We start from the raw sequence: 27,098 nt of genomic DNA, 5'->3' as shown, positions 1-27,098 counted from the left end.
AACATTATGTGACAGGTAGGGAGGCCTGGGGATGTGCTGCAGAGCAGCTCAGCTCAGCTCTTCACTCTTGACTAGTTATTTATCTCTGGAGCAGAATTCACAACTGCCAGATGGGAAGTGGGGAGCACCCAAGGAAACCTTTCAGGCCTTCCTTTCCTTCTTCCATGCAGCAGGAAATGGTTTGGAGGTGGTGGCTGTAACTCACATCGCTGTGTTTTGGGGTTTTGGTTGCTGTAAACTCTCTTTGCCCTGTAGATTCTGAAATATCTTTATTTAGAAATGCTCTGTTATAAATAAGACTCTGCAAGCATTTTTAACATTTTGCATTTTCAGGATATTATACAGTTGCAAAAGATAATTTCAGAAATGTGCTCACAAGTGAGGTGTTCACAAATCAAACCCCCCAAACCTTACTTAGCTGCTCTGTGGCACCCCTGGATGTTATTTATTGGAAGGAAGGTGATGAGCTGTGTCTGCTGTAGTTCCAGGCACACAGAAAGATGAATTTAAATCCATCATCTGCTGAAGCCTGTCCCTGTTGGTGGGGAGATAAAAGTCAGTGGAACGGGGTGCTGGTGCTGGGGTGGCTGTGCTGGTGGGTGAGCAGGGGCACTGGATAAAAGCAGCTTTCTTGAGACAGCATCAAAGCCCCCAGCAGCAAAACCCTTTTTGCTCTCAGCTGCTCCAGCAGCCTGACCCAGGAACAACTTGCTCTTGGCCACAGATGAGAGCAGTTGTTTAAAAAAGAGACAAACAACAAAAGGACCCGCAAATGTCATCCTGTACACAGAATTTTCTGACAATTCGTTGTAGAAATCCTGTCATTTTAGCAAATTAACAAACTGGAAGGGACTCCTGGGAAGAGTCCTTATGGTTTAAGGAGAAAATGACACTGTCTGGATTCTGGTTTGCACTGAAAATTAATGAAAAAATAATGAAAATTAACGTTCAGCAAGCGAATAACTGAACTAACTTGTACAAACTGAAAGCTTATCCCTTAAGTATTTGCTGGACCTATAAGCACTGAGGGCTGTGATGTGTTGGAGTGATGCCAGCAGAGGTTCTGGGCCCGGGAGCTGCTCCCAGTTTGTGCCCAGTGCTGCACTGGGGCCGTGTGGGTACCACTAGGTGGAACCATCAACCCTCCCTTCCTGCTCACCCTCAGCTCCAGGAGCCTCAGAAGGATGGAAGTCAAGAGTTTTTGTGTTGGTTTTTTTTTTTTTTTTTTTTTGTATGTGTCTGTGAGGGAAGGAATAAATTGCTGCCTGCTTGGCTGAAATTGTTTTTGCTAAAATAGGCAATACAATATTTTCTCTGAGACCACTGGGATTATGTGCACTGGCAGCAATGCAGCCTTTGCAGTGTTCTCACCCCAAAGGTTCTGGGTTTGTGTCCCAGTTCCTGGCTAAAATCCCCTTTCCTAGTATATGATCACTTCGCCAAAAATTAAGCCGGGCTTTAATATAAATTTCATTCTTTGTAGGTTTTTGAATGAATAGTGTCAGTGAAGGAGAAGTCTAGAAATACATTATTTGGAATCGCATCCAGTATTTATATTAAATATATCATATTTAGTACTTATATAGTGTCTATATAAGTATATATTTATTTATTTATCTTCTTAGCAAAAGAATATATAGTTTTTCATTAGGGAAAACATGAATTCCAAACTATGGCTGTGAGTAAGGGGTGAGATTTCCTGGTTTATTCTACTTTCCTGTGTTAGCATGCGTTGTGCTGTATTGTATACCAATTATTTCCTACAGTAATTAATCTTTCAGTGCTGTCACAGGGCCGTGCTCACTCCAGCTGCAAAGCCCTGACCCTTTGCTGGACGTGGGGATCTCCTGTGGAATGATGCAACAGCGCTAAAAATAATTGCACCTTGAAATTGGGAACATCTAGGAATGGAAACAGTTTGTCATTGTGCTTTTCCTTTCTTTCATTGCCAGCAACGATTGTAGTAAAAGATAAGCAGAAAAGAGAACTTTTATGGTGAGAATAGTTCCTTATGTCTTATTTTCTCTCTTTATTTTCTGTCTTTGGTGCAGCAAAGGGGAAGCTTTTCATGAGGGGACCCACAGGATGCAGCTGCAGACAGCAGGGGGAAGAGTTTGGTCAAACTTCCACTCTACCAAACATCTATAGAAAAAAACAAAAAAATGTACATTGCCAATGACAAATCCAAGCTGAAAGTTGGCCTTGCCTGTTGTCATTCATTGCCATTCATATTTAGGAAGCAGACTGCTGTGATAATTGATTTGATGGTCCAGCTTGAGTGGAAGCACTTCTGGGCATAGCAGGCCTCAGAGATGCCAAAAAAGAAGAAAAGGTGGGAATGAAATAATGCACTACTTTCTCCTCAGAGGCATGTGGCCCAGTTTTTGAGAAGAGAAAAACATGCTTTAGAAGAAGGAAGAAAAAAAAACTTAGTAACTCAGTAATAAGTACAAAAATGACCATATAGCCTCAGTCAGATAAAAATAGGCATTCAGAGGGAGACAATGAGTGTACATATTTTACTGGCAGGTGAATAATAGGAGAATGCTGTGGAAATAATCTGATTTTTAACGGACTCTGTCCAAGGGAGTACCTTTCTTGCCTCTTTTTTTTTTGTGTAACAACAAAAGAGGCTCCCTTTCCTCAAAACACAGACACAAAATAAAAACCACCCAAAAAACAATGTTTAAATTTTTTTTTGAGCTCTCCAAAGAGGAATTGATAGTTCAGAAGAAGGGAACAAGGCAATTATTGAATTTGAAAGGCAATAGATGTGCTTGGATTAAGTGAACTCCCGTTGGGTTTATTTACTTCCAGCATAGGTGATAATGAGGCTTTTCCCTGTATTTCTGCCGTGGGGCAGTGTTCACCCACAGCCTCCTGCTGGTATGAATAACTCAGGACACTGAGTGCTAGCTGGGGGAAAAGTAGATTAAAAAACTTTTGTATTCCGTGCTTGACCTCTTAATCACAAGTGCCAGCACCCTTTCATCGATTTAAAGACCCAAACAAAACCAGATCAGACGTGAGCCATGGAAACACGGAACTGGAATCAGAACTGGTTTGTCTTTTGAGTGATGCTTTATTTACTTGCAAAACCAGTGTGGTCCCTCAACTTGCTGAGCTCTTTGTATTCATGGTCCTGAATCTTTTATCCAGGCAGAGCAGAAGGAACTGAAATGTAGCAGTAAAGACTGAAAAAGAGCTGGTGGAGGAGCAGGAGGTTGGCAGTGTGCTGTTCCAGGTCAGACATGAACATTACTCTGATTTTTGGGGTTTGAAGGACCTATCCTGCCTTCATGAGATGATAGTTGGTGTGAGCACAGAACATATTCTACACTTCAAAAAGAGTCTGTAAAACATACTCATTTATTAGGGGAAAATACCAGATTTTCTTATATGTTAGGACTTTTTCAATTCCTTTTTTATATATTGGAAGCAGAAGCTCAGAGTTTCATAAGCCATTAAACATTGAGGGTGATACAACCCGTGTGCCATTCTTCCTTTGAATTCTTCTTCCTTTCTATCTACTTATCTCTAAAATTCCTTTTTAAGTATCAAAACACTCCATTAAGTTGACGGATGGGAAGCATCACACGTGGCAGGTGTTTGAAGGAAATGCTCTTTGTGCATCTCACCAGAAGAACAGTCTCAGAGAAGCCTTGGTTTGGAGTGGTGCTGAGTTCAGGTGGGTGCTTCTGCTGCTCTCAGGGAGCTCAGGGGGCAGCAAGGGCACAAGGGGAACACTTGAAGAGCTCTGGCTTGGTGGGAATTCACGGAGAGCACTGAAAGGTGGCAGCAGGAGGAATCACCTGGTGAGGGGAATGCCGGGATTAACCTGCCTGCATCCCTGCTGAGTTTAGTCTGGATCTGCACACAGATCAGTGTTCTGTTGCTCTGAAATGTGTGAATCCTCCCCTGTGTTTGTTGGGAAGTGTGCACCTCCTTTCAGGTGCTTTGGAGACACTTGTGACACTGGCTGCAGCTCCTAAGCACACAGATCCTGGTCAGTCCTCTGAGCTGCAGCTGGCAAGTGCTTCCAGCTGAGCAACTGCAGTAAATATTATTAGACCTTGATTAGAGATAATTGGAGTAATTTAGGTTTTGACTGCAAATGCTGCGTGAGCCATTGTGTTGCAGTGGCAATGATTAGTAATTGTTTCTATTCTATTTTCAAACTGGGCAGCACCTCCATGCTTCACTGAATGCATGTTCCTGCCTCTCAGGAGAACCTGAGGCCAGAGGAATTCCAGGGGATGGTGCTGGGGCTTCCAGCTGAGATGTGGAATATTGCAGGAGCTCACTGCCTCCTGTGCACACAGGAGCAGCTCCTGGCTCCAAGGAATTGGGGAACCTTCTAAATCTGAGTGGATTTTCCACTCTGGTGTGTAATTTACTCATACAGTGAGGGTAGCACAGGTAAACCCTTTGGAATTCCCTTCCTGTGCCATCTCCCTGCCCGTGCTGGTGGTTTGTGTGTTCTCAGACCATGGAAAGCTCTGGTCTGGAGGGGACCTCGAGGTCACCTCATCCAACCCCTGCTGGAAAAGGCCCAAAAGGACCAAGCTTGGCTGCCCTGCCAAGCTCTCCTGGGTATTCCCAGGAGAGGAGCTTCCAGCACGTGTCTGGTGATATTTAATTGCTGCCACGGTGGGTTTGGGGCTCACTCTGAAGGATCTTTGGTCACCCCTGGTGCTGCAGTGCCTGGCTGCCCTGGGAGCAGCCCTGAGCAGCTCAGCTGGTCCTGGCTCAGGGTTAGGCTGAGCCCAGTCTGACTGCAGGTGTCACAGCAGAGCTCCAGGCTCTGGGGCTGGGTAAATGTGCCTTCTGTGCTGTCACATCACTTCCACAGCCACATGCCACTGCTCCATCATAAAAGCAGCCTGTCCAAAGCTCTGCTCAAAGCAAGGCAGGGATCAGCACCAAAGCACCTGATTTAAAAGGGAAGAAAGCTATTGGAAGGTGACAGCTGGAATTCCAGTGCTTAATCTGTGCAATTAAAACTTTTCTGAGGAGCAGGAAAAGCAGGTTGGACTTGAGGTAGTTTTAGGAGTTAATTAGCAAGGTCTTTTTGAATATTAAGAATGCCTTTGAAGGATAAAGTTTTAAAAAAACTAGTTCAGGGCTTTCAAACAGCATAAATTAAGGGAGAAACTTTCTTTTTACACATCCTCAAGATGCAGACAGAGTCATCCTCCCTAACCATGCCATTTCCTTCCATCAGAAATATAATCATAGATCCTCCTCAATGTCTGATCTTCATAAGGATTTATTAGCTTGCTAACAGTGCAGTGGTAATTTAAGTGGAAATAATATTTTACAGGAGTTTTTTGCACATTTACCACTGCAAATACTGAAGTCAGTAGCTCTCAAGTCATAAAGTGAGTTTCTTCCTGGGCTGGGTACTGTGATGTATCACCAATATTGAAAACAGCAGCCTGCATATTTCAAGGTACAGCCACAGGATTATAGAGTGCTTTGGGTTGTAAGGGAGCTTAAAAATCACCTGAACCATCCCAAGCCCCCTGCCCCACCTGCCATCAGCCCAGTTTGCTCAAAGCCTTTTTCAGCCTGGCCTTGGACACCCCCAGGAGGGAGGGGGCATCTCCATCTCCTGGGGCAGCCACAGGCAGGCTCTCAGCATGAGGAATTCCATGAGGAATTCCCTCCCAAAATCCCACCCAGCCCTCCCCTCTGGCAGTCTGGAGCCATTCCCTGGTCTGTCACACCCTGCTCGTGTCACAAGTGCCCCCCAGCTCCAGTGGAGCCCCTTTGGGCACTGCGAGGGGCTCTGAGCTCTCCCCAGAGCCTTCTCCTCTAAAGTTCTGCCTTTTTACAAGGGAATGCAGCTGAAAATACAGCCTTGCTTGTTCTCACAAGCTCTGGTGGGTTTTTGTAAGCATTTGCCAAGAAATAAAACTTAAGTACACTGAAAATTTGGGGCCATATCTCTTAAAACATATGGAGAGTTTGGGCTTGTTCTGTTCATTTTTCACCTGGGTTTATGCTTTGTTTTGTGAATGCACTCACTTTCACAGGGAGAAAGAGCTCTGTTTCTTTTACATGGCTATGTGGGCAAAATTTAGAAGATGTACTTTACTTTCACTCACTTTTTATTAGTTCTGATGTACACAGCTCTCAGAGAATTTCTCACCTGTGAGCTGTTTTAAACAGCTGTTACAACAGCAGAGTGCATCTTGAGATGAAACTAAATTAATTCACCTGGTTTATTACCTGTGGGCTTGGAAAGCAAATCAGCCTCAGAATTATCTATCAACAATAAATACATCAAAGCAGGACACAGAGAATGGCAGGAAAGTTCTTGTGCTGCCTTCAGAGATGGTTTAAAGAGGAGTGCACTGTTCTTTAGGTGGGAACTCCAGAGGAACTGCAGAATTTTGTAGGACTCAGTCATTTAAAAGTCATTATTTAAGTATATTTTCATAGAGCATCCAATCCACTGAGCATTTAAGCTTCCCAAACATCAGTTAAAAAAAAATTCAACAGGCTTCAAAACCACTTGATGAAGAGTCAAAAAATCCAGTTCTGAAATGCAAGATGAAGGTATGAATTGGTATTTGAAGTTTTGCCTCTGCCCAGTTGTGGATTATTTAGAAATGTTACACTGATTGCTTCATGAATCAGTACTTCTCTTACTCATCAAAAATGCATTCTTCTAGAAATTTATAAACAGAACTGTCCAAAAGTTGAATGTTCTGCCTCTGAGATGAGAGGGCTATTAGGGTTCCTAGTTAGAGGGAACAAATGACAAAAAACCAAATAACAAGAATAACAACAAACCTCAAGCCTGAAGTTCATTATACTGTAAAAACACCAGAATTTGATGGCAGTGTTGGCCCTAGAGCAAACCCTCCCAGCTCAGTGTGGAGTGGTGCTGTGAGGAGGCACATCCAGCTGTGCTCCCAGCTGTGCTCAGACACCCAGGATGGGAAATTTTAATTTGTTAACCCTGGGAGCTGCAGCCCCAGCCCAGTTTGGCCCCACAGCTGTGCAGATTATTTACCAATTAAAAGGATGTTTGGCATACAGAGAAAGCCTTCATGCCTTGTAACTGAGGTGTGTTGCAGGAATAGTGTCAGGCATGAAATAATTGACTCATTTGTTCCGAGCTGTGAGGTTTAGGGTAGCACAAAAGAAACAGAACCTCGTGGTGGAGCATATGTCACGTCTCCTCTCTGTCACACCTCAGCTTCATTATTTAGGATTTTTGGATGCCTTTTCTGTGGTAATGTCTGCCTCAGAATCGCAGAGAGTGACTCTGATGCTCGTGGTATTTGTCAGTGTGCCCTTGCCCCGACTGCAGCAGGAATGATGAAGAAATGTTTCATGGCATGTCACACACAGGAGAGCCTCAGCCAGCATGGCAATGGGCAGACAAACCTCTGAGGAAAAGGCTCCACTGATGTATTTAAGAACATATTTTAGACAACCTGTCTGTGGTGCAAATTAAAGATGTGAGAGGTAAAACACTTTTAACATAAACGTCAAAACATTTTATCATTCAAAAAGCACCATGTCTGTTTTATCAGTCACTTGTGGTGCTGTGCAAGGGGGGATCTTCAGGCCTGAAAAGTCATTTTTGCTGTGCAGAAAATGAGACCAAAAACTCAGTGTATATATAGATATTCTACATAGGCGAATCTGTGCTGGACTCTGTATAGACAAACACATGTGTGAAAAATTCTGTGCTGGCACCAGTATTTCATGAAGCTGTAAAATTTCATATTGACTCAAAGCAGACAGTTCAAAACTGGCTCTGCATGCAGAAAGAACCCAAAATGTCCCATAATTTCTGTGAGAAAGTTAAGATGTAGTTTTAGTGTATAAACTTGTTTTAGCTGACTTGTAAATTTTCCTTTCAAAATAAACCATACTGCCTGTAGTTTTAGTGCCACCTCGCCATTTATCTCTGACTCTCATCAAGCTTTGAAGAAAATGTTTTAATTACAAAATAATTATTTCTATTAATATCAGTCAAATTTTTCTTTATTCCTCATTTTCTATGCAAAAAGGTTCTTGCTGCTATTTCTCTTTTTGGCCATAAAATATTATTTAGCAGAAATGTTCAATTGGTGACATTTTCCATTCAAATTATTATTTCCCTTCCTTGGTAATCTGACTGCATGTCAGGTTATTTGTGCACTTTAGTCAAAGTGACCTAAAAAAAAAATTAAAAACAAAAAACTAAACCCCAAGAAAATATCATCCCAAATGTCATTCTTCTGTTGGGTTTATTTCTCATTTGGCTGCACATAAGAGAGTGGTAACATCTTCTAGTTGTAATATTCCTCTGTTTAACTCTGGTTTAATTTCCTTTATGAAAGCAGGGGTTGATGTCCATGGACAGGTACAAGGTAAATCCTGATGTGTGCAGTAAAGGTGTGCTGAGCTGGCCAGGCTCTTTTGGGGTGCAGAGATGGAAATTTGTGTCTGCCATGTCACTGGCAAACTGCTCACTGAGAGGAAATATTTCTATAGCAATGGAAATATGGTTGTTTGCTCAAAGAGTTGTCAATTGGTGTTAATTTTAAATCCATTTTCATTTGAAATACTGCTTGTCAGAGCTTTGCTGGGCTCCTGGATCAAACCCCACGCCAAGCTCTGAAGTCAGGTTTTAACAAAAGGCTTCTGCAGGTGACAGCGACCTTTTAAATGTTTGTTTTTCCTGTGGTGAGTTCCAGGTGACGAGTTGCTATAAAATGGGTGAGATTGTGCTGAGGAGTGTTAGCAGGTAAAGGGCTTTTTATTTCTAGTTAATCCAAGTTGTTTTTCTTCACCTTCTTCTGCATTTAAAAGTGGTAAGAATCATCATTATCCTATAATTAACCCCTTCAAAAGTTGAATGCAAAAGTAATGAGATATTTATTTTTACAGCACAGGAAAAAACAGATATTTCTGAAGTAAGAAAATGCTTTTATCATCATGAAAACTGTTTTGTTCCATTTCACACAGCTTTAATTAGTGACCTCGCTTGAATAATGTGTTACTCGTAGTTGTTCAATTTCAAATTTCAGTTTATCTTCACCTCTTTTATTGACAAGGCAAAGGATGTGAGAGTTCACATAAAATGCAGCCAGTATTTGTCTGTCAAATGGAGTTTCTCCTTCATCAGAAGATGCAAATATCTGAAATATTTTCACTTTTTAAAATCCTCTGATACTTTGTTGTCAATTTTTTTTGCTGAATAGTATGCATATTAAAAACTAGGAAACAGTAAATTAATTAAAAACAGTCAAATTAAACAACTCAAAACTAATGATAATTTCTACTGCAGATAAAGAGAAAATTACTTTTGTTTATTGTGTTTGTTTCTGGTGCTAACATGGCTCAAAGAAACTTTCCCTGTCATAACCCAGTTTCTCCCAAGAACAAGTTTTTCTTAGGTGCAAATAAGGATTTTTGCAGCTCCAGACACATTTTCATACCCACTGTAGCTCTGCTACTTCTAATTCTGCTGCTTTAACTTCTACCTTTGATTCTGCTGCCTGAACTCCTGTAGGAGTCCCAGGGTTGGCAGGAGAGCACTGTTGGCCATTTGAGTTGTTAGTTTTCACAGATATTTTTATTTACTGTTAATTATCTGCTGTTTACAGGCACATATTTATATCTCAAAAAGATATTTTTATCCATCTGAAGGTGTTTTGTTGAGAATAATTAGTAATAGTTGCTCGCTTCTCTGACCATAAATTCTCAATATGTCCCACAAACATCATTGAAACAGAGATTTTCTAAATGACAAAGAATAATTTTAAGTGAATTTCCTCTTCATTTGTCACTCTTCATCTTTCTCCAAAGTTTAGAAATAGCCCAAATAATATTTTAGTGCTTTGCTGTGACATAGGGGGTGCAGTGGTGTTGATAATGAGTTTTAGAGCTGTAGTTCCATTGGTCTGTAAATCTGTGAAAAAAAAAACAGATAATATTTATTATATCATATTTATTTATTATATCATATTTTCAGCAGTAATATTTTCATAATATTTTCAGTAGCAAAGCAGAGTTCATGATAGCAACCAAAGCACACCACTTGTGCCTTGGATTTTTTGTGTTTCCAGTGTCTGGAGCTGGGTTTGTCTTGGCTCTGCAGGCTGTGATGCTGAAGTGGTGTCCAGTTTTTATGGTTGCATAATCCATACTCCAAATATAGAGCAAATGAGTGCAGATTTCTGACTGTTGGAGGAAGCTCAGTTTGGAAGTGATTTCTGTGCAGATAAAGCTGCAGTTCTCTTGTGATGTGTGTCATTTTAGTCTAACAGATTTTCTAAAGGGCAGCAAGTTGTCTTTAAGGCAGTGTTGATTTTTCGAACATAACCTCAAAATTAATTAATTGAAACACATGAGTTGGGATCTTCTCATGCAGCTTCAAGCACAGTCTGATTGTTGAAGGAGCTGTTTTAAAGGAAGGTATGATTGTGAGCACAAAGCAATGCAAACTGCAGTTCTGAAATGAAGGGTTTGAGGCCTTGGGGGACGGAGGGAGGTGCACAGGAGCAGTTTGGCTGTGCTGAGAGGCAGTGGTGGGGCTGTGCCACGGCTCTGCCTGCTCTGCTTCCAGCAGAAATGTGCTGCTCTAGTCAAGGTGACTCAGAGAGAAACCCAGGGGCAGCCTGGCTTTGCCATCCCCTCGCTGGATCATGCACAAATGAGAATAGACAGGCCCATGGTATTTATGTTTTATAAAGCTGAGCACTTCAAGGCCTCCTAATAAACTCCTCCTGAGAGCTCTGCTGGTGCTGCTCGGGTGGCAGCACCCATTTCTGATCCTCTGCTTTGGGCTGGGGATACCTCTGGGTTATCCTGGCTTTTGCAGCCTTTGCTCTGCACCTGACTGGCCAGTATTTGGGGTTTGGCCAATATTTGGGGTTTGTGTGTTTGGCCAATATTTGGGGTTTGTGTGTTTGGCCAATATCTTGCATTTGTGTGTTTGGTCAATATTTGGGGTTTGTGTGTTTGGCCAATATTTGGGGTCTGTGATGCTCTCACTGAGCACTGTCAGGGACAATCTACAAGGAAAAAGCCCTTTGGATGCACACACACACCTCACTCCTCCCACAGGGGCAGGCAGCTTTGGGAGGGTGATATTGGGAGTTTAAAATTGTCTGTGCCTTAGAGAATTAAAACTATTAGGAAAATCCATATTTTAGGCCAGAGTAAGACATCCCACATTACCAAAATAGACAATTTAACTCCAGGTGCAACGGTAGCAATTTGAAATCAGCCATGTGCCTCAGCATGGGAAATTTCTGATGTGGCTCATGCGTGACAGCTCCTTTTTCACTCAGTTATACTCAGAGCACTTAAATTATTCTAAAGATCTCCAGACAGAAATGTTCAGAAAGCTGTAATTGCATCAACCGTGCACCCACTGCTGACCTTCCAATCTGCTGGAGCTACACAGGGAAAAGAGACTGGCTCTGGGGACTGCTGCAGCAACCCTGGGTCAAACCCAGACTTTTGTTTTCCAGGAGCGTGGGCAAGGAGTTCATTTAGCTTAAGTGCCCTTTATGAAAAAGGAATAAGGTCACAGGTTCTGCTGCTGCTCTGCAGCTGCAGGTGGCTTGCAGGCAGTCCCTGCAAAGGAGCTTTATTCTCTTTCTGAAGGAGGTGTTTTGGTTAAACACGGGGCCTGTGTTTTGCTTTGGAAGAGCAGTGCAGGATTCCTGAGGAATGGAGATGAAGCCTTGGCTTTGCTGGGTCCTGGGGCTGTCGAGGCTGGGAAATCCATTCGGGCCTTCACGAGAGCTGGGGACTGATGGCACAGTCAAAAAAACATTATCAAACACAGATAAAAACATTCTAATGCTGAATTAAGGATACAGAGCTGCCTGGCAGGAGTTTTGGAGACTTCTCTACTTGTTCAATTCTCTGAATTCCAAGAGATGATTGCAGGTGCAATGCCTTAGCCTCAGGACGGGGTTGCACATTGGTATGCATTTAATGTTTCCAACATAATCCAAATAGCCATATTAATTTGCATTTTATTATTTTACTTACTCTGATATCATGTTTCAGAAAAAAATATTACTTTATTGGATCATCATCATCTTTTGGAACTCTTCTGCTGTAATTAACCACGCAAAGTAATGAATTCTAAATTACATTTTCAATTACTCATGACTAAAATTATCTTGAATTTTTTAAGAAATGGGTTTTTCCTCTGGAAAGATTCATTGCTTTCTCGGTGTTGTTGTGGTAGAGCTCTGGATTAGGGTAACTTGATTTTTAAATGTCAGATATAATTTACTGTTAGAAACATAAAGGGTATGCCTGTATTCTGAAGGAGAAAAAAGTCACTTCAGCATCATTTAATAGTGATGTGTATTTAAAATCAGCTTTTTTAGCAGCTGGATAAAGTCTGGCAGAACAAAGGAAGTTTTTATGTCCAAAGGAAGTTTTTAGGCACCCACTTTTGTATGGATGGATCTAGAATGTGTCTGTGCACACTGTGCTGGAAGTGGAGGGCTCTGCAGTTTGGTCACAGACCTTCTGGAAAGAGAAGATTCCATAATTTAGAGCTTTCCATGAAATATGAATGGCTTTAGAAAGGTGAGGTTGGCCATGAACACCTTGGGCTGGTGCTGTGTGTGAGAGGATGGATTTAAATGTTCTGAGGCTCCAATAAAACAGCACAGTGAGGGGAAGGGAAGGAGGGACAGAGGGGAAGGAACTGAAACAGGAATTTATATTTATTGAAGAACTTGTAGGAATGTGTTTAAGGACTATATTGTAGGTATTTCTTGGTATGAGTTGGAGTTATTCAAAGATTTCATTCACAGTCTTCAAAACAGAGAGCTTTTTCTGCTCTACTGAGATGGGAAAAGGCTTCCAGTGAAAAGAAGTTCCATTTTCCTCATCGTGTGCAGAAATGTTCTGTGAACATTTGCTCAGCCTTTGCTCTTGGAGTAGGTGTCTTTCCTAGAAAGTTAGAATAGGAGAGCAGTCATTTTAATTAAAATATTCAAGATGTGAGGATTTTTGGACCAGCATAATAAAAGTTGTGGGGAACGTTAATCCAAAGGGAAATTTGGGGGGTGTGGCTCATTTAAAACCACAACAGCATCATTGTTGGCATCATTTGTCACTCTCACTTCTGTTCACTGCATGGAGACATGGATGGCACAAATGCCAGCATCTGTGACTCCTCCTGTGCCAGCTCTGGCATTTCAGGCTGGGCTGGGGAGGGTGGCAGCCCCAGGGGGCTCTGAGGGGGCTGTGACCCTTTAAAGTGTGACAGTGAGGTGGCTGTGACCCATCAGAGGTGGCAGTGAGGAGGCTGTGTCCCTTTAAAGGGTAACAATGATGGGGCTGTGACCCCTCAGAGGTGGCAGTGCCACCAGTGCTTTGTCCAGAGAAGTTCTGCCTGTGCCCTGTGGGGTGGGCTGAGCTCTCCTGAGCCAAAGTGCCCACTGAACCCAGAGCTGATTCCCTGCTCATTTTCCAGTCCTCTTGCCATCAGCTGGCTGCAGTTTGAGGTTCAAGCCTCTCTTTAATCGTGGTATGGATCCTCCAGACTTTTCCAGACTGACAAAGCAGAATGGGAAGATTGAGATGGGGAGGGCTTGGAAGGCAAAAGAAAGTTAATTACTTCCTGCAAATCCCAGGTTCCTCCTTTGCCACTGAAGATATTCAGCACTTTTCACAGCACCTTTCAAGTTTTATGTTGAAAATAGCAAAGAAATGGATTTTATGGGTAAAATGGCATCTTTGGGGACCCCAGAAGTGGTATAAAGTTAGCATGAAGGACAACTCATTCACCTTTAGCTCAGTGTGCATTCTGCAGCCCACTTAATGGGAGCTCTGTGTGCAAATTCAGAACTGTTCTGATACAGACCAGAAAATTACAGAGATTAAACACACAGTGTAAATATGAGGGGAATGGCAGGGAAATGGATGGCAGCCCTTGGCCAGGGCAGATGTGTCCTGCTAAAACCACAACTGCGTTTGGCTGAGACACCTGGTGGCAGGGCAGGGGTCAGAACTGCAGTGGGGAGAAGGGAAGGGCTCTTCTTTCATCATCACCCATCATTTCTGCAGATGGAAAGAAGATCTCCAAAATCTTTTGTCAATTACTGGACAGGCGGGTCAAGGCAAACAACCAAAAATCAAGCTCTGCTTTGTCAAAGTTTCTTGGTATTTCCACAGTGATAGGTGTTAAGATTTTTATGGAAGGCAAAAATTTGAGATTGTGGTGTGGTTTTTGTTCAAGCATCTCTCATTTCTTAACCCCTTACATGCTGGCAGCTGGGCTGAGGGAAGGGTTCTCAGCTTTTCTCTTTGGCCTCCTCCCCTCAGACATAACCTGCAGGGCACCTTCCCACCCTGGTGCTTCCATTGCATGGGAATTCCTGGGATGCTCAGGCTCAAACAAACAGATCTGCCATCAGCAAGAGTGGTTTTTCCAGGGGACAGATTAGCAGCAACCTCCAAATGCTGTTTCAAGTTTATACAACTAAATTTTTGGGAATTTCAGGGAAGCTTTTGCCAGGATTTTTCATTGCCATCAGTGCCCACAAAGCCACCTTTTGCCCCAGCTTTTATTGTGGCCAGGACTGGCTCTGGTGGACACAGAATATTCACTGGAGCTGCCTTTGGAGCTCACTTTGGTGTTCTGCTGTAACTTTTACCCAATGCTCACAGAATTGCTGCCCTGGTTTGTGTTTTGTGGCAATTGCATCGAGGAGAGGCAATGCTCCATCCACTGCAGAGGCACAATTTTAATTGATTTGGAGTATAAATGTCAGTAAGCAACACAGAGGATAAAAGATGGGCAGTCAGGTTGGGCACCAGGGGAAGGTTCTTCCCCCAGAGGGGGTCAGGCTCAGGAGGAGGCTCCCAGGGGATGGGCACAGCCCCAAATCTGAGCCCCAGAGCACCCAGACCCTGCTCAGCCCAGGTTCAGCGTTCAGTAATCCTGCAAGGAGCAGGGAGCCACACTTGGTGATCCTTGTTGGTCCTTTCCAACCTGAAATATTGTATGATTCTCTATATAAATAGATTGTCATTGGCTTGTTCTTGGTTTTACACTGTTCCTGCTGCCAGAGAGAGCTCTGGGGCAAAAAAAAAAAAGGAAAAAAAAAGAAAAAAAATCAATGCACAGACTGTACAGCTTCTGCATCCCCATTTTTCACACCACTGTTAGTTCTAATGTTCCTTCCCTGCAGACATGACCTGAAAGCTAAAAATTTACCTAAAAATCATTTGCTGCATATCATTTTTACTAGGCTGAAATCAGTTGCTCTGTAAAATTGCACACAGCACATTATTTTAATGCATCTCTTTGGCCTGGTGGCCCTGGGTGAATGGATGCCTTGATCTGGAGAGCAGTGTTGTCTTAAAGTGAGCAGCAGTCTTTCCACAAGGTCACTGGGTTCAAATTCCTCCCCGTGTTCTCCCATTCCAGGCTTTTTTGGAGGAGTGCTTGAGGGGTTCAGTTTGTCTGTTTGATCAAAGCACAGGGTTAAAGCTCTGCAGTTTTTAATGAAGGCCCCTTTTAGTGTACACACCAAGTCAGTTCTTTGCTCTGTGTTTTCCTAAAAATTAGTTACTGCTCCATAGGAAATGCCTAAATGGATATCCTGCATGATGTTTTCCTTATATATGTAAAATCATTTTATTTTGTCTGAATTATCATCTCAGTTTACTTTGTAATTCCTGAGGGTTATCAGATGATCATTAAATCTTGATTTTCTGTCAGGAAGAATTAATAATCTTGACTTCTGAATGAATTTAGAAGCAATAGGGGATTGGAGTCAAATATTTGAATACCATTTCAGTGTTAAATCAGTTATTCATATTTCAACTTAGGCTTACTGGTAGATAAAAAATAAATTCAATTCATAAATCCTCCTTTGCATTTGAATATTTTATTTTTTTACCCCCACAGCTGGCTGAGGATTGCTGCTTGAGTGTTTAGAACATATTTTCATACCCATTCCAGCCCAGAATTGATGTAGCCCTGTGCATGCATCATATATGATGCTGTATTAAAAATCAGCTGTGTGGAGGAAAGTAAGAGTTGGTTTCTGGGTGAATTGGTCAATTTAAGATAAGGAAAGCTCAAGTTGAAGGTAAGACTTTGATATTGTGGCACTGCCTCACCAGGAACTGCCCTTGAGAGCTGGTTATTCTACTTTGTGATTCCTTTAAATGGCTGTGCTTTCATTAATTAGTTATTGCTTCACTCCTCAATTCCAGGGACCTCTGAAAGAAAAACCAGTGAAGCTGCCAGCATTTCAGAGGTGTTTGTGTTCTGTTCCTTATTGCATTTATGGGGTGCCCCGTGACAGGAAGGAATGATGGATCTGACTCCATGTTCTCAGAAGGCTAATTCATTATTTTATGATACTACATTATATTAAAGAATACTGAACTGGCAGGTTCAGTTTTCAGAATACAGCAAGGATACTTACAGAAAGCTAAAAAGATAATAATGAAACTCATTACTCTTTCCAGAGTCCCAACACAGCTTGGCCCTGGTTGGCCAATGAGTCAAAACAATTCACATGAACCCAATGAAACAATCACCCGTGGGTAAACAATCTCCAACCACATTCCAAAGCAGCACAACACAGGAGAAGCAAATGAGATAATATTGTTTTCCTTTTTATTTGAGGCTTCCCAGCTTCCCAGGAACAAAATCCTGGGTGAAGGGATTTTTTCCAGAAAATATGACTGTGACAGTTCCTTGCTCTGTGGATTTCTGGGTTGAGGCACCAGTGCCCACAGGGCCACCTTGTCCCACAGCTTTTCTTGTGGCCAGGACTGGCTCTGGTGGGCACAAAACATTCACCCAGCACGTGGCCTGGTTTGTGTGTACCAGCACAGGAGGTCACTTCATCCTCTGCTTCCTTTAGTCTGCTTTTTATTTAACTCACAAGTGCTGCTGCACAGCATTTCATGGCTCCTCTGACACTCTAGGAAAACATTTTCCTCAGCTCTGCTATTCCCAATTAATTAATTTCTCTGCCTAGTTTTTCCTACTGTGACAGATTTCTGATCAGCTCCTCGAAATGCCATGGATTTCTCCCAGATATATCTGTGTACATCTATGCACACATCAGCAGTGGACATATATTCCACATATTATGGATGTGTTTATGGCTTTAGGCTTGGAGTCTTTACAGTATTTTGAACCCATATGTCATCCCGTCTGTCCTTTGAAAATAAATCACATTTCTTGCCTGTATTTTGTTCTTCCTTCTGTGTTTATCCTGAGCTTGAGGACACAATATTCAGCTCTCAGTGAATTTCTGAATCTAAATAATGTTTTGGCTTCTGTAGTCCGGCTTCAAAAAGCCAGGAACTGTTGTGAATTCAGTCTGAAGAAGTATTTTAAATTCTAGATCTAATGATATTATTTAATGAATTAATTAAGTGGCAGTGAATCCTTTTGTGGATAACAAGCAGGTGTACTTAGAAGCTACAGGAAAATATTTAGTCAGAAGGTCAAAATCAGTCTGGTTTGCTGTCATGAAAGTTAGTTTATCTTTTTCTCTTTTCCTGTTGATTATACCAAGTTTTTCTATAAAAATTAATGTTTATACTCTCTAGAATAAGAGCTGGTTTTAATAATACTTTTCTGATTTATGGGCTTTTTTCTCATTTTACCTCTAAGGCAAAGATCCCACCTGAACAAAGGCTTCCTTGGCAGGTTCAGTTTTCAGTAGTGGCTGAAAGTTATTCCACAACTCAAGCAAAAAGATTATTGGGACAGTTTTTACCAACCAGTTTATTCTTGCCTTGAAGTTGCCCTGTAATTTATTTTGTTTCCAATTTTAGCACATGTCATAAAAAGCAAAGCTAAAGTTGCTTGTGCTTCCTGCTTTCAGACCACGCACACTTGAGAGACATCTGTCAATCTCCAGTTCCTGCATCTTTGCTGTAATAAGGCCACAAAAAGTAACAAAACAACACCAAAAAAGCCTCCACATCACGAAGCAGTCTGATGGGCTTTTTTTTTTTTTCCCCTTTGGTTTCTTTTAACTTCTGAATTTCCTGCTGTTGTCTGTGCTGACTGTTCTCAGTTACATGTCCTTTTCCTCTCATACGCACATTCACAAATCAGTGACATCTCAAGAATTTGTCAAAACTCGCTGCTTTTCTTGGAATGTCCTTACTTGCTGGTACAGAGCAGATTCTGTCAGCCTTGTGGTTCTGCGGTGGAGTCCATCAGCAATCTAATTAATGCAATTAAGCAAGGAGAGCTAAGTTTTCCCAGTCTTCCACTTGCCTTCCCCCTCCTTCACCGCCCTTGCCCAGCTTCCTCTCTGGGTGCTCTGCTGGAGGTGGCAGGAGATGAACCTGAGAGCTGATTTAGGGTTCTGGAAACCTGATTGGGGCTGCTGTAGTTGTGAAAATATTATTAATCACATTTCATATCTATTAAATTCTGGACCATTACTGGTAGTTTTGGGAGTCCTAGTTCTGCCATACCTTCTGAGTCCTCAGAAGGGGGTGAAGATCCCCCCTCTAAAACTTTGGTTTATTTTCTCTGTATATGCTGTAGCCTGTGGGCATATGTTAACTATTTTAAGGATGAAGCCAAATAATAGATGTTAATTTATTTTAATTTTCTACAGTTATTTATGAAGAAGTCTCACTGAAGAGTTCTGGCTTAAGCTTTGAACAGATTAGAAATGATAAATTGGCAAAAAAAAAAAAAAGCCCTTTCCTTTTTGAAAAATCTCACTGAAACAGGAGCCTTGGCATTTAGAGCTGCTAAGAGCGTGGATGTAAATACTAATGACAAGCCCAAAATAACTAATGTTAATAGTTATTATTTCTGAATGCCTCCATGTGCTTGCCAAGAAGCCGTGAGCTGATGGGGTGTGAGGAATGTTTGAAAGGGCTCTGGGCTTCATCTCCTGCAGGGCTGCCCAGCCCTGGGCACCCCAGCCCTGCATTCCTTGGGCAGAATAGGTGTTTTTTTTAATATAAATATGGGCTGCTGGCTCTTGTTTTACCTCCCGGCTGTGCCCAAGGACGTTTGACTCAGATTTTGTGATTTCTGTGATTTTTGTTGTTAGATCCTGTCCCAGCCCTTCTCTTCACATGAGCCAACAAGACCAAGTCCTTGAACCTCTCTGTAGCCCACAGGAGCAGTCGTCTGTCTCCAGCTCACCTGAAAGAAAAAGCAGGACAAAACATCTTCATAGACTGAGTTTTCTTCCTTTCTTACAGAGCCTGTCTGACCTGAATTAATTTGTATGAAAAGTAGATTTTGCAAAGGCAGGGGATTGGAGACAGAAGAATCAATGATTTTAGTGAATTATCTGAATATGGGCAATATTAGTATCACAGATTAAATATCAATTCTGTAGGATAAGAATTAATGTCTGGTTCCATCAGCTGTCAATTACAGGCAGGGAGCTTTTTAATTGCATAAAGCCAGGCAGGATGATAAAGCCATTTTCAGGGAGGAAGGAGGAAAGACAGCTTAACTTGTGGCTAAACTACCAGGATTAGACCCAGCATATCCAGGGCTAAGTGGTTTCCTTAAATGCTGACTCTGTATTTGACCTGGGATTTTTTAAAGATACTTAGTGAGATTTTCAGCACCACTGAGATGAACAGGAAATAATTCTGCCAGACATCTATCACTGGGAGAGAGGGAGGGTGAAAAGCCTCCTGCTCGTATCCATTCTCACGTGTTGGGGTGGAAATAACATTGCTGCTTCTTGTCAGGGGCTGGCTTTGGGAATTTTGGGGTGATGCGGAGATCATGCTGCTTTGCTGGAATAATTTAGATAATATCTGAGCTTTTGGAAGGATTCCTGCTTGTTCAGAGCAGCTTCTCTGCCCCTCTCAGCACTGGCACCTCCCCTCCATCCAGTACCACACTCAGGCTGTTCCTCCATAAATTCTCTTTCTTTCCTGCAGTGGCTGGATTGTTGTAAAACAGCTTGGGGAAAATCAGATTATACCTGTGGATTTAGCTGCTCTGTAAGTTAACTGATGTTTTATTTACACAAATAAGAGTGCTCTGCATTTCTTGCAGGCTTCCAAACATATTATTGAGACTTGGTGGGTGTCAGTTATTTTTCTCAGTGCCAAATTGGTGTGAAGACCCTCCCTTTCTTATTTTTTTTCTTTTTTAGAAAGCTAACGGGCTGTTGGTGACACAATTTAATATGCAAAACAGTTTTCTCTCTGTCATGGATCTCACCAGATAGCTCTTGGCAAAGTGCAGTTAGGATAAACCTGTTAAATATCCTCACTCACACACAAAAATCATGAACTCCTCATGGTTACCGTTGCCTTGTTTTGTTTTTTGCAAGGATTCTGAAACTTTATATCACATTTCCTTATTACTCCCTAAAGAGGTGCACTCTTAGCAGCAGATTGAACCTTTTGTACTTCATCTTGTGAAACAGAAATAAATCACTGGAAGTGAAATTATTTGAAAAAAACATTTGATTACGAGCAAACTCAGCAGAAACTGAGAAAAAAAAGTAACTCAGAGCTATACAGAGTCAAAATAATCTGTAAATGTACATAGATATTTCATAATAAAATACTGCAGTGTGCTGTTAATGCCTTGTTAAAGTTGAGAGGTCTGGTGGTGGCAAACGAGAATGGAATTAATGTTGTCAGCAGCACAAAATACTCCCCTGATCCCCCCTGCCTCATCTGCAGGGGATGGCCCTGGACAAGGAACATCCAAGGAAAAGTGGAAATTATGGCAGTGCTTGAAAATCTTCCTGAGGAAGAATTAATATCTTGTGTAATAATGTATTTTCAGGACATTTAGAATGTGCTGGAGCCATATTGCTCCATATAATTACCCTAAACCTGACTTCTCTGTTTGAAGAATGCTTTGGGGGAAGTGTTGAAAATGACTCAATATTACATTTCATTGCTTTTTAAAGGAAAAAAGTTTTGGTCCTTCATTTAGTCAGTCTATCAGAACTTCAATTAATATTAATTTTATTGGGTTTTGAGAACATTTTTAGACCTTTATCTTTCTACTCAGGTTTCAGATGGCAGAGATTTTTGAAATGCTCTGAGAGTGAGTTTAAAATGCCAACATTTACTAGATTTAGTAGTGTCTTAAGTGTTGTCTTTAAACTGCAAAACCATAATTGTTTGTTTAATTGCTAATCCAAGCCCAGAGACCCATATGTGACCAGAAACAGAGTGAGAACCATTTTGTCTGAGTTGTTGCAAAGCTTCTGAATTCCCAGATATCATACAAGCAGTGATTGCCTATGTCAAACAAAAATCAGAAATCCTGGGTGTCAGCTGTTTATCATTTCTCCAGTGAAACTTTGCCTGTCAAAAGGCATAAATTGGTGTTCCTCTGAAATACACATTTATGTACATATATATAAACAGAAATATTTATTTTAAATAATCCAGAGCATTTTTGTGTACCTCTTGGAAGGTCCCTCCCTTCTGTGCCCAGGTTTGCCCATGTGGGTGAGCATGCAGTGCAAAGGGATGGTATTTAAAGGGGGGAGGTTCACAGACCTTCCAGCCTGACGCAGGTTTTTTGAAGGCACCCTGCTGGACTTTTCCTGCTCAGACTCTTGAATCATTCCCTATTTTAAGGATCTGCTGTGCCCTGAAGGTGTTGTGACATTTTCTAATCCTTCCTGCTGGACTTTGCAGATATTGAGGCTCTCTCATGCTGGGCTGCACTTGAAGTGCATCAGGCTTGAGTTTGAACAAGAACTCAAACCAAATAAATCAAATTGCAGTTAGCACTCTGACTCTTTTTTACTGGCATTCCAAGAGTATTTAACTGTGTTCTTATAAGAAAGAACTAAAAGGCATCTGAAAATACTTTGCACAGTTAAGAGTATTTATCTTCCTTGGATTTTTCCCTTCTGGAGTGAGATCTCATTTCCAGCCCTCTGCAAGCATGCTGTTTTATGAAATAGTTATTTGCCTTAAACTGAGTCAGTAGAACTCTTGGAATATAAGTAGCCAGATTTGCATAGTTTATGGGGGGGAAAAAAAAAATCTCTGTAACAAACTTTGTAGTAAACCTTTTGAAAATATTTCATCTACAGTTTTCTTTGCTGCTGCTGCTGAGTAGGAAATTCCAAAATCACAGCTGTGAATTTCATAGAATTAAAACCACCCTACATTTGAAAGTCCCCATCCTCACAGAAAAGTCCCTAGAGATGACTTTCTGTATCCAAAGCCTAGAAAACTTGCAAGTCAAATTGTTAAGCTGAAATGCAAGCTCTCTTTTATTTACTATTGCAGCTTTTTGCTATTTTCTATTGGAATATTAGGTTGGAAAATTGGAGGAGTTTGCTGATCTCTTTTTGGCTTTTTTTCCCATTCCTGATAAACAGCTGATGAAACACTTCTAAGAGCATCAAAAATGTCTTTTTTTTCCCCCTGTAAGTTTATATAATTGTTTCCTTGAGTATCCAGTGCAAAAGAGTACTTGGACAGCAGCAGGTGTTATCATCAAAGTGCAGCAAATTCTCAGCCCTGTTTTACAGAAAACCCTGTCTAAAACATCTTCTTAAAGAGGACACAAGCAAAAAAGGTAACAAGTCCTTTGATCAAACGTTTAATTGAACAAAATGGCCTTTTCTGGAGCACAGTGGACAAGCTGCTCTTGGTTTGCACTGATTTGGATTTAAAGCAATGAGAACCCCTGGCTTTGGGAGAGCTCAGGGAAGGGGTGGGTGATGGATAAAAAGCCACCGTGGCCAGTGAGTCACAAAGAGCTGTGAACTACTGACACTCTGCCTTTGTTATTTCTGAAGATGAAACTAATTCAAGCATGAAAAAAATATTCCCTCGGATGAAATAGAAGGAGGTTGTAGTTAAAAGTGTTTATATACAGCAAAACATAATTCTAAAGGACGTTACCAGCTTTGGGCAGAAAATAGCTGATGGATTAATGTGATTTAGTGGCACTAAGGATGTATTTTCCTAATCATTTTATCCAGCAGCAAAATTTGTGTAAGTTCCTACTCTCTCCCACCCCAGAGAGAAACTCCTGACTGTTTTCTTTCACCCAAATTCAGAATTTCCTCGTCTGTATGGTAAAACCACTTTTGGAGTGGTGCTGCAAACAAGATCTCTAAATGGGAACAAAACTGGAAAGAGAAATCATGTTTATTTTGTGGCACAAATCATTCTTTTCAAGTGAGTTTAATGATTGAACTTGAAAACATTTCAAGTATTTTAAAATCCTGTTTGGGAAAAAAAAAAGCAAAAAAATCCAACAACCAAAACCATACTCCAAGACAAATTTCTGGAAGAAAAAAATAAAACCATGACTTAGAAATACTTGGATTGTTAGTTTTAAAGCAAAGAGGAAGCCAGCTCGTACACAGCCTAAAGAGGACACCTGCCATGCTAGAGCATCCTGTGCTTTTCATGTTACTTTTGTTTTTGACAATGACAGTAAGGGCCATCATTATCCTAGACTCATCACTCTGTCTTCTACCTGGTTTGAAGAAACTTGTGTCTGTACAAATTCTCTGCCATTGTGCTCTTCACCTTACTCTTACTTTTCTCTCTCTATCCCTTTTATTTTTCAAGTTTATTTTTCAAGTCTCAAGTTTTCAAGCAAAGAGGTGGTGAGGGATCCTGGAGTCTCTTCCATGTGAGAGAGAAGCTCAGGCAGCAGAGCTCACCCTGATGAGCCAGGCAGCTCTGTGCCCAGGACCTGCTGGGGTCCCCACATTGCTCGTTGTCCCCACATTGCTCATTTTTGTGCCCTCTCAGCAGTGACCGTGCTGAGCCTGTTCTGCTCCCCTGGCCTTATTCCTCTCCAGCCTGGAAAAGGGTGAAGAACAATTTAAATCCCAAACCCTTCCTGGGTACCTTTGTGGGAGGTGTTGGTGCTGCTTCCCCTGCAGCCCGAGAGAATGTGAATATATTTCTTCATTCTTTACATCCCTCCCATTTTGTGGGAGCTGAAGGAGGGACCTGGTTTAGTCCCTATGCATCTGGAGAGAAAAAACCTGAGTGAATTTGGAGCAGCACAAAAAATAAACCTCCTCAGATATAAGTGTTGATAAATAGAAACTGTTTTGAGCTATTTAGGGACACCTTGTTGCCCTCTCCCAGCATTAACTGCTTCTATATTTTTATTCTTTATATGAACAGAAAGGGTCAAATTCTGCTTTATGTGAGCATGGGGTTCTCACACTGAATCATAATGGAGTTGTCCGTGCTCAGCCAAGAAAGAAATTAGACTCCTAAGTTCTTAAAAGTTATTATATTTTACCTCAGAGCCTGCCATGTATAGTCTAAATTACTTTCTTGTATGAATTATTTTAATAAGCAACAGTTTCACATTCACATAACCTGCACATGCAAATAATACGGATTAAAAGTCACTTTCAGGATGGAGTTATTCTCAGTTGGGGGGTGCAGGGAGGTAACAGGTGGTGGTGAGATCATCCTGCCAGGCTGGAACAGGAGCTTTTCTTTCATGTCCTGTGCTAAAATGCAGGTGGGCACAGAAAACCATGGCCTGTGCCAGCCGGCCATACAGGAGTGATGTAGTTTTAAGTTTTCTCATAGCATATTCAATTCCATTTAAATATTGAAAAATGCTGAATTGTAAATGTTAACCTAGCCATGAATAAAAAATGCTGATATTTTATTTAATCAAAAAATAATTATGGATATTCTGCCTTTATTGTATTATTTAAAATATTTCGTTTTACTTGTAGGCTACAAGTTCTTGCAGAGTGGGTTTTATATATGTATATTTATATATAGAGAGAATATTTTTCTGATGCATAAAAAATACAGAAGAATGACTTTTGCAGGCTACAAGGACTACTGCCATTGTCTGGGTATGGAGAAGAGTCAGTTTACATGAACCAGTAGGAAATACCTTTTCAGGAGTGTTGCCCAGCTCCTGGTTGGAAAGAATTTCCCTTTTCTCGCTGTGTTTGAGTTCTTTGCTGTCATGCTGAGTGCAGAGGCCAAAGCAGTTGTGCAGGGATGTGGCTGCAGAGTTGGGGCTCTGGCAGAGGAGCCTGCACTGGGTGATCCTGCTGCCTGAGAGGCTCCTGGAGCAGAGGCTGGGCAGAGTTACAGAATAAAGTGGGGATTCATTAAAAGGCCTCACAGGACACACCTTGGGCAGTGCAAGAGCCTGGTCAGGGCTCCAGCCAGGATGGACTCCTGGTCATGAGTTTTCCCACTTTTATCAGTTTTGGTCCATTTCCACATTGGGTTCATTGTCCAGTTCCAGCTCAGGTGATGCAGTCCCACCCTCCCAGGTTGCTCTCCTCCATCCCCTGCTGTTTGCACTTTTTGGGCTGAAGCTGCAGCTTGTCCTTGGTTCTGGGGTGGGAAAGGATTGTTCTGTGTGCCTGAGCTGTGAGGAGAGCTGCTGGCACTGTGTGTGGAGCTCAGAGTCACACACCAATGCAGTGCAGAGTTTGGAAAACATGAAAGTTAAACTGAAGGCATCACTCCCAGCCCGGCACTGCCCTTGCTGCCTTGGAGTGGCTGCCTGGAGCAGAGGCCAGACAGGTTAGGAGAATAAAGTATTTATTAAAGGCCTTCCACAGACACACCTTGGGCAGTCAGAGCCTCCCAGAGGCTGCAGCCAGGGTGGATGATGGGTCATGAGTTTTTCAGATAATTACGAGTTTGGTCCATTTACATATCAGGGGTTAATCCTCCAATTACAGCTGCAGGTAATGAACTCACACACCCCCAGTTTGCTCCCCCCAATTCACTTTTGTTTATATATTTGGGGCCTGAGGCTGTGGGTGTCCTTGAATTCCAGGCCTTGAGGGATTGTTTTGTCCAACCGAAATGTGAAGACACTGACAGTCTGTTTGGAGTTTAGAGTTATACCCTAATGCAGGGCAGGATTTGAAACCAGGAAAGCTGAAATCCTAAGGCATCATCCTCACTCTGCTCTTTAATAAAATATTGTAGGGAATTGCTGGCAAGCTTCCCCTTTGACTTTCATCTGTCAGCTCTTGATTGTGGCTGTGCAAGGGATTGGTATTGACTTCCATCAGGCAGTTTTGGAGGGGAGGTGAGGAGCCTTCTCCCCTGCCTTTGTTCTGTCAGATGGAATCCTTCTGTGAGTGAAGGCCGATGTCAGGCAGCGCCTTCAGCACGGGCTGCTGCTGCTCTCCTGTGCCCTCACTCTTCCCTGAACGTCCCACGTTGGGTGGGGAGGTGATGGCAGTGTGGCTGGGCAGGAACAGGCTCGGTGCAGGCTCACAGCAGGCTCACAGCAGGCTCACAGCAGGGTCTGCAGCTCGTCAGGGAGAGCAGCGAGGGCAGGGAGCCCTGGGGAGCCAGCCCGACTCCTTTAGGGACAGGGACAGTGGGATGAGGGATGGGAACTCTGGGGTGTCAGCCTGACTCCTTTAGGAACAGGGATAGTGGATGGGAAGGATGGGAACTCTGGGGTGTCAGCCCAGTTCCTTTAGGGACAGGGACAGTGGGATGAGGGATGGGAACTCTGGGGTGTCACTCTGACTCCTTTAGGAACAGGGATAGTGGGATGAGGGATGGGAACTCCAGGGCTTGCAGGGAGCCCTGGGGTGCCAGCCCGACTCCCTTAGGGACAGGAACAGTGGATGGGAAGGATGGGAACTCTGGGGTGTCAGCCCAGTTCCTTTATTGACAAGTGCAGTGGGATGAGGGATGCAGAGAGCCCTGGGGTGTCAGCGCAATTCCTTTCAGGACAGGGACAGTGGGATGAGAGATGGGAACTCCAGGGCTTGCAGGGAGCCCTGGGGTGCCAGCCCAATTCCTTTCAGGACAGGGGCAGTAGGATGAGGAATAGGAACTCGGGTTCCCTGTGCCTGTCACATTCAGAACCTCTCACTGTTTGTATTCCTTGTCCTGCTTTGTAACCTCACAGTCACCTCACTTCCAAAGCAAGTACCAATTGTAGGAGTGGAGGTGTGCACAGGGCAGCTGGGAATAGGACATTTTAAATTTCATGACTGATGAAGAATACAGAGGATTAGCACCAGACAGATCTGTTTAAAATGGATTTTGCAGTGTCACAGGTATTTCCTTAGCAGAGAAATAGTAGGGACACTTAAGACAGGGAAACACAGCTTTCACATCAGCAAATCTGTCCTGAAGTGGTTTTTGAGTAGAGGCTCTAC

The 27,098-nt window shown here is 42.3% G+C and overlaps 1 protein-coding gene and 1 long non-coding RNA gene across 5 annotated transcripts in view; one reads left to right on the top strand and one right to left on the bottom strand.

Moving 5' to 3' along the window:
* DIAPH2 (diaphanous related formin 2) overlaps nt 1-27,098 on the top strand; it is a 167,851-nt gene that overhangs the window by 127,903 nt on the left and 12,850 nt on the right. The window lies entirely within an intron of this gene.
* Nucleotides 17,305-24,377, bottom strand: LOC135304231 (uncharacterized). Its single transcript, XR_010365650.1, has 3 exons — nt 23,818-24,377; nt 18,984-19,141; nt 17,305-18,349 (listed from the first exon to the last, which is right to left on the bottom strand). It is a non-coding gene; the product is annotated as an uncharacterized LOC135304231 (long non-coding RNA).

Source organism: Passer domesticus, chromosome 7, assembly GCF_036417665.1.
Source record: "Passer domesticus isolate bPasDom1 chromosome 7, bPasDom1.hap1, whole genome shotgun sequence".
Classification (NCBI taxonomy): Eukaryota; Metazoa; Chordata; class Aves; order Passeriformes; family Passeridae; genus Passer; species Passer domesticus.
The sequence above is the reverse complement of the archived record's forward strand: the minus strand, read 5'-3'. Positions and strand labels throughout refer to the sequence as shown.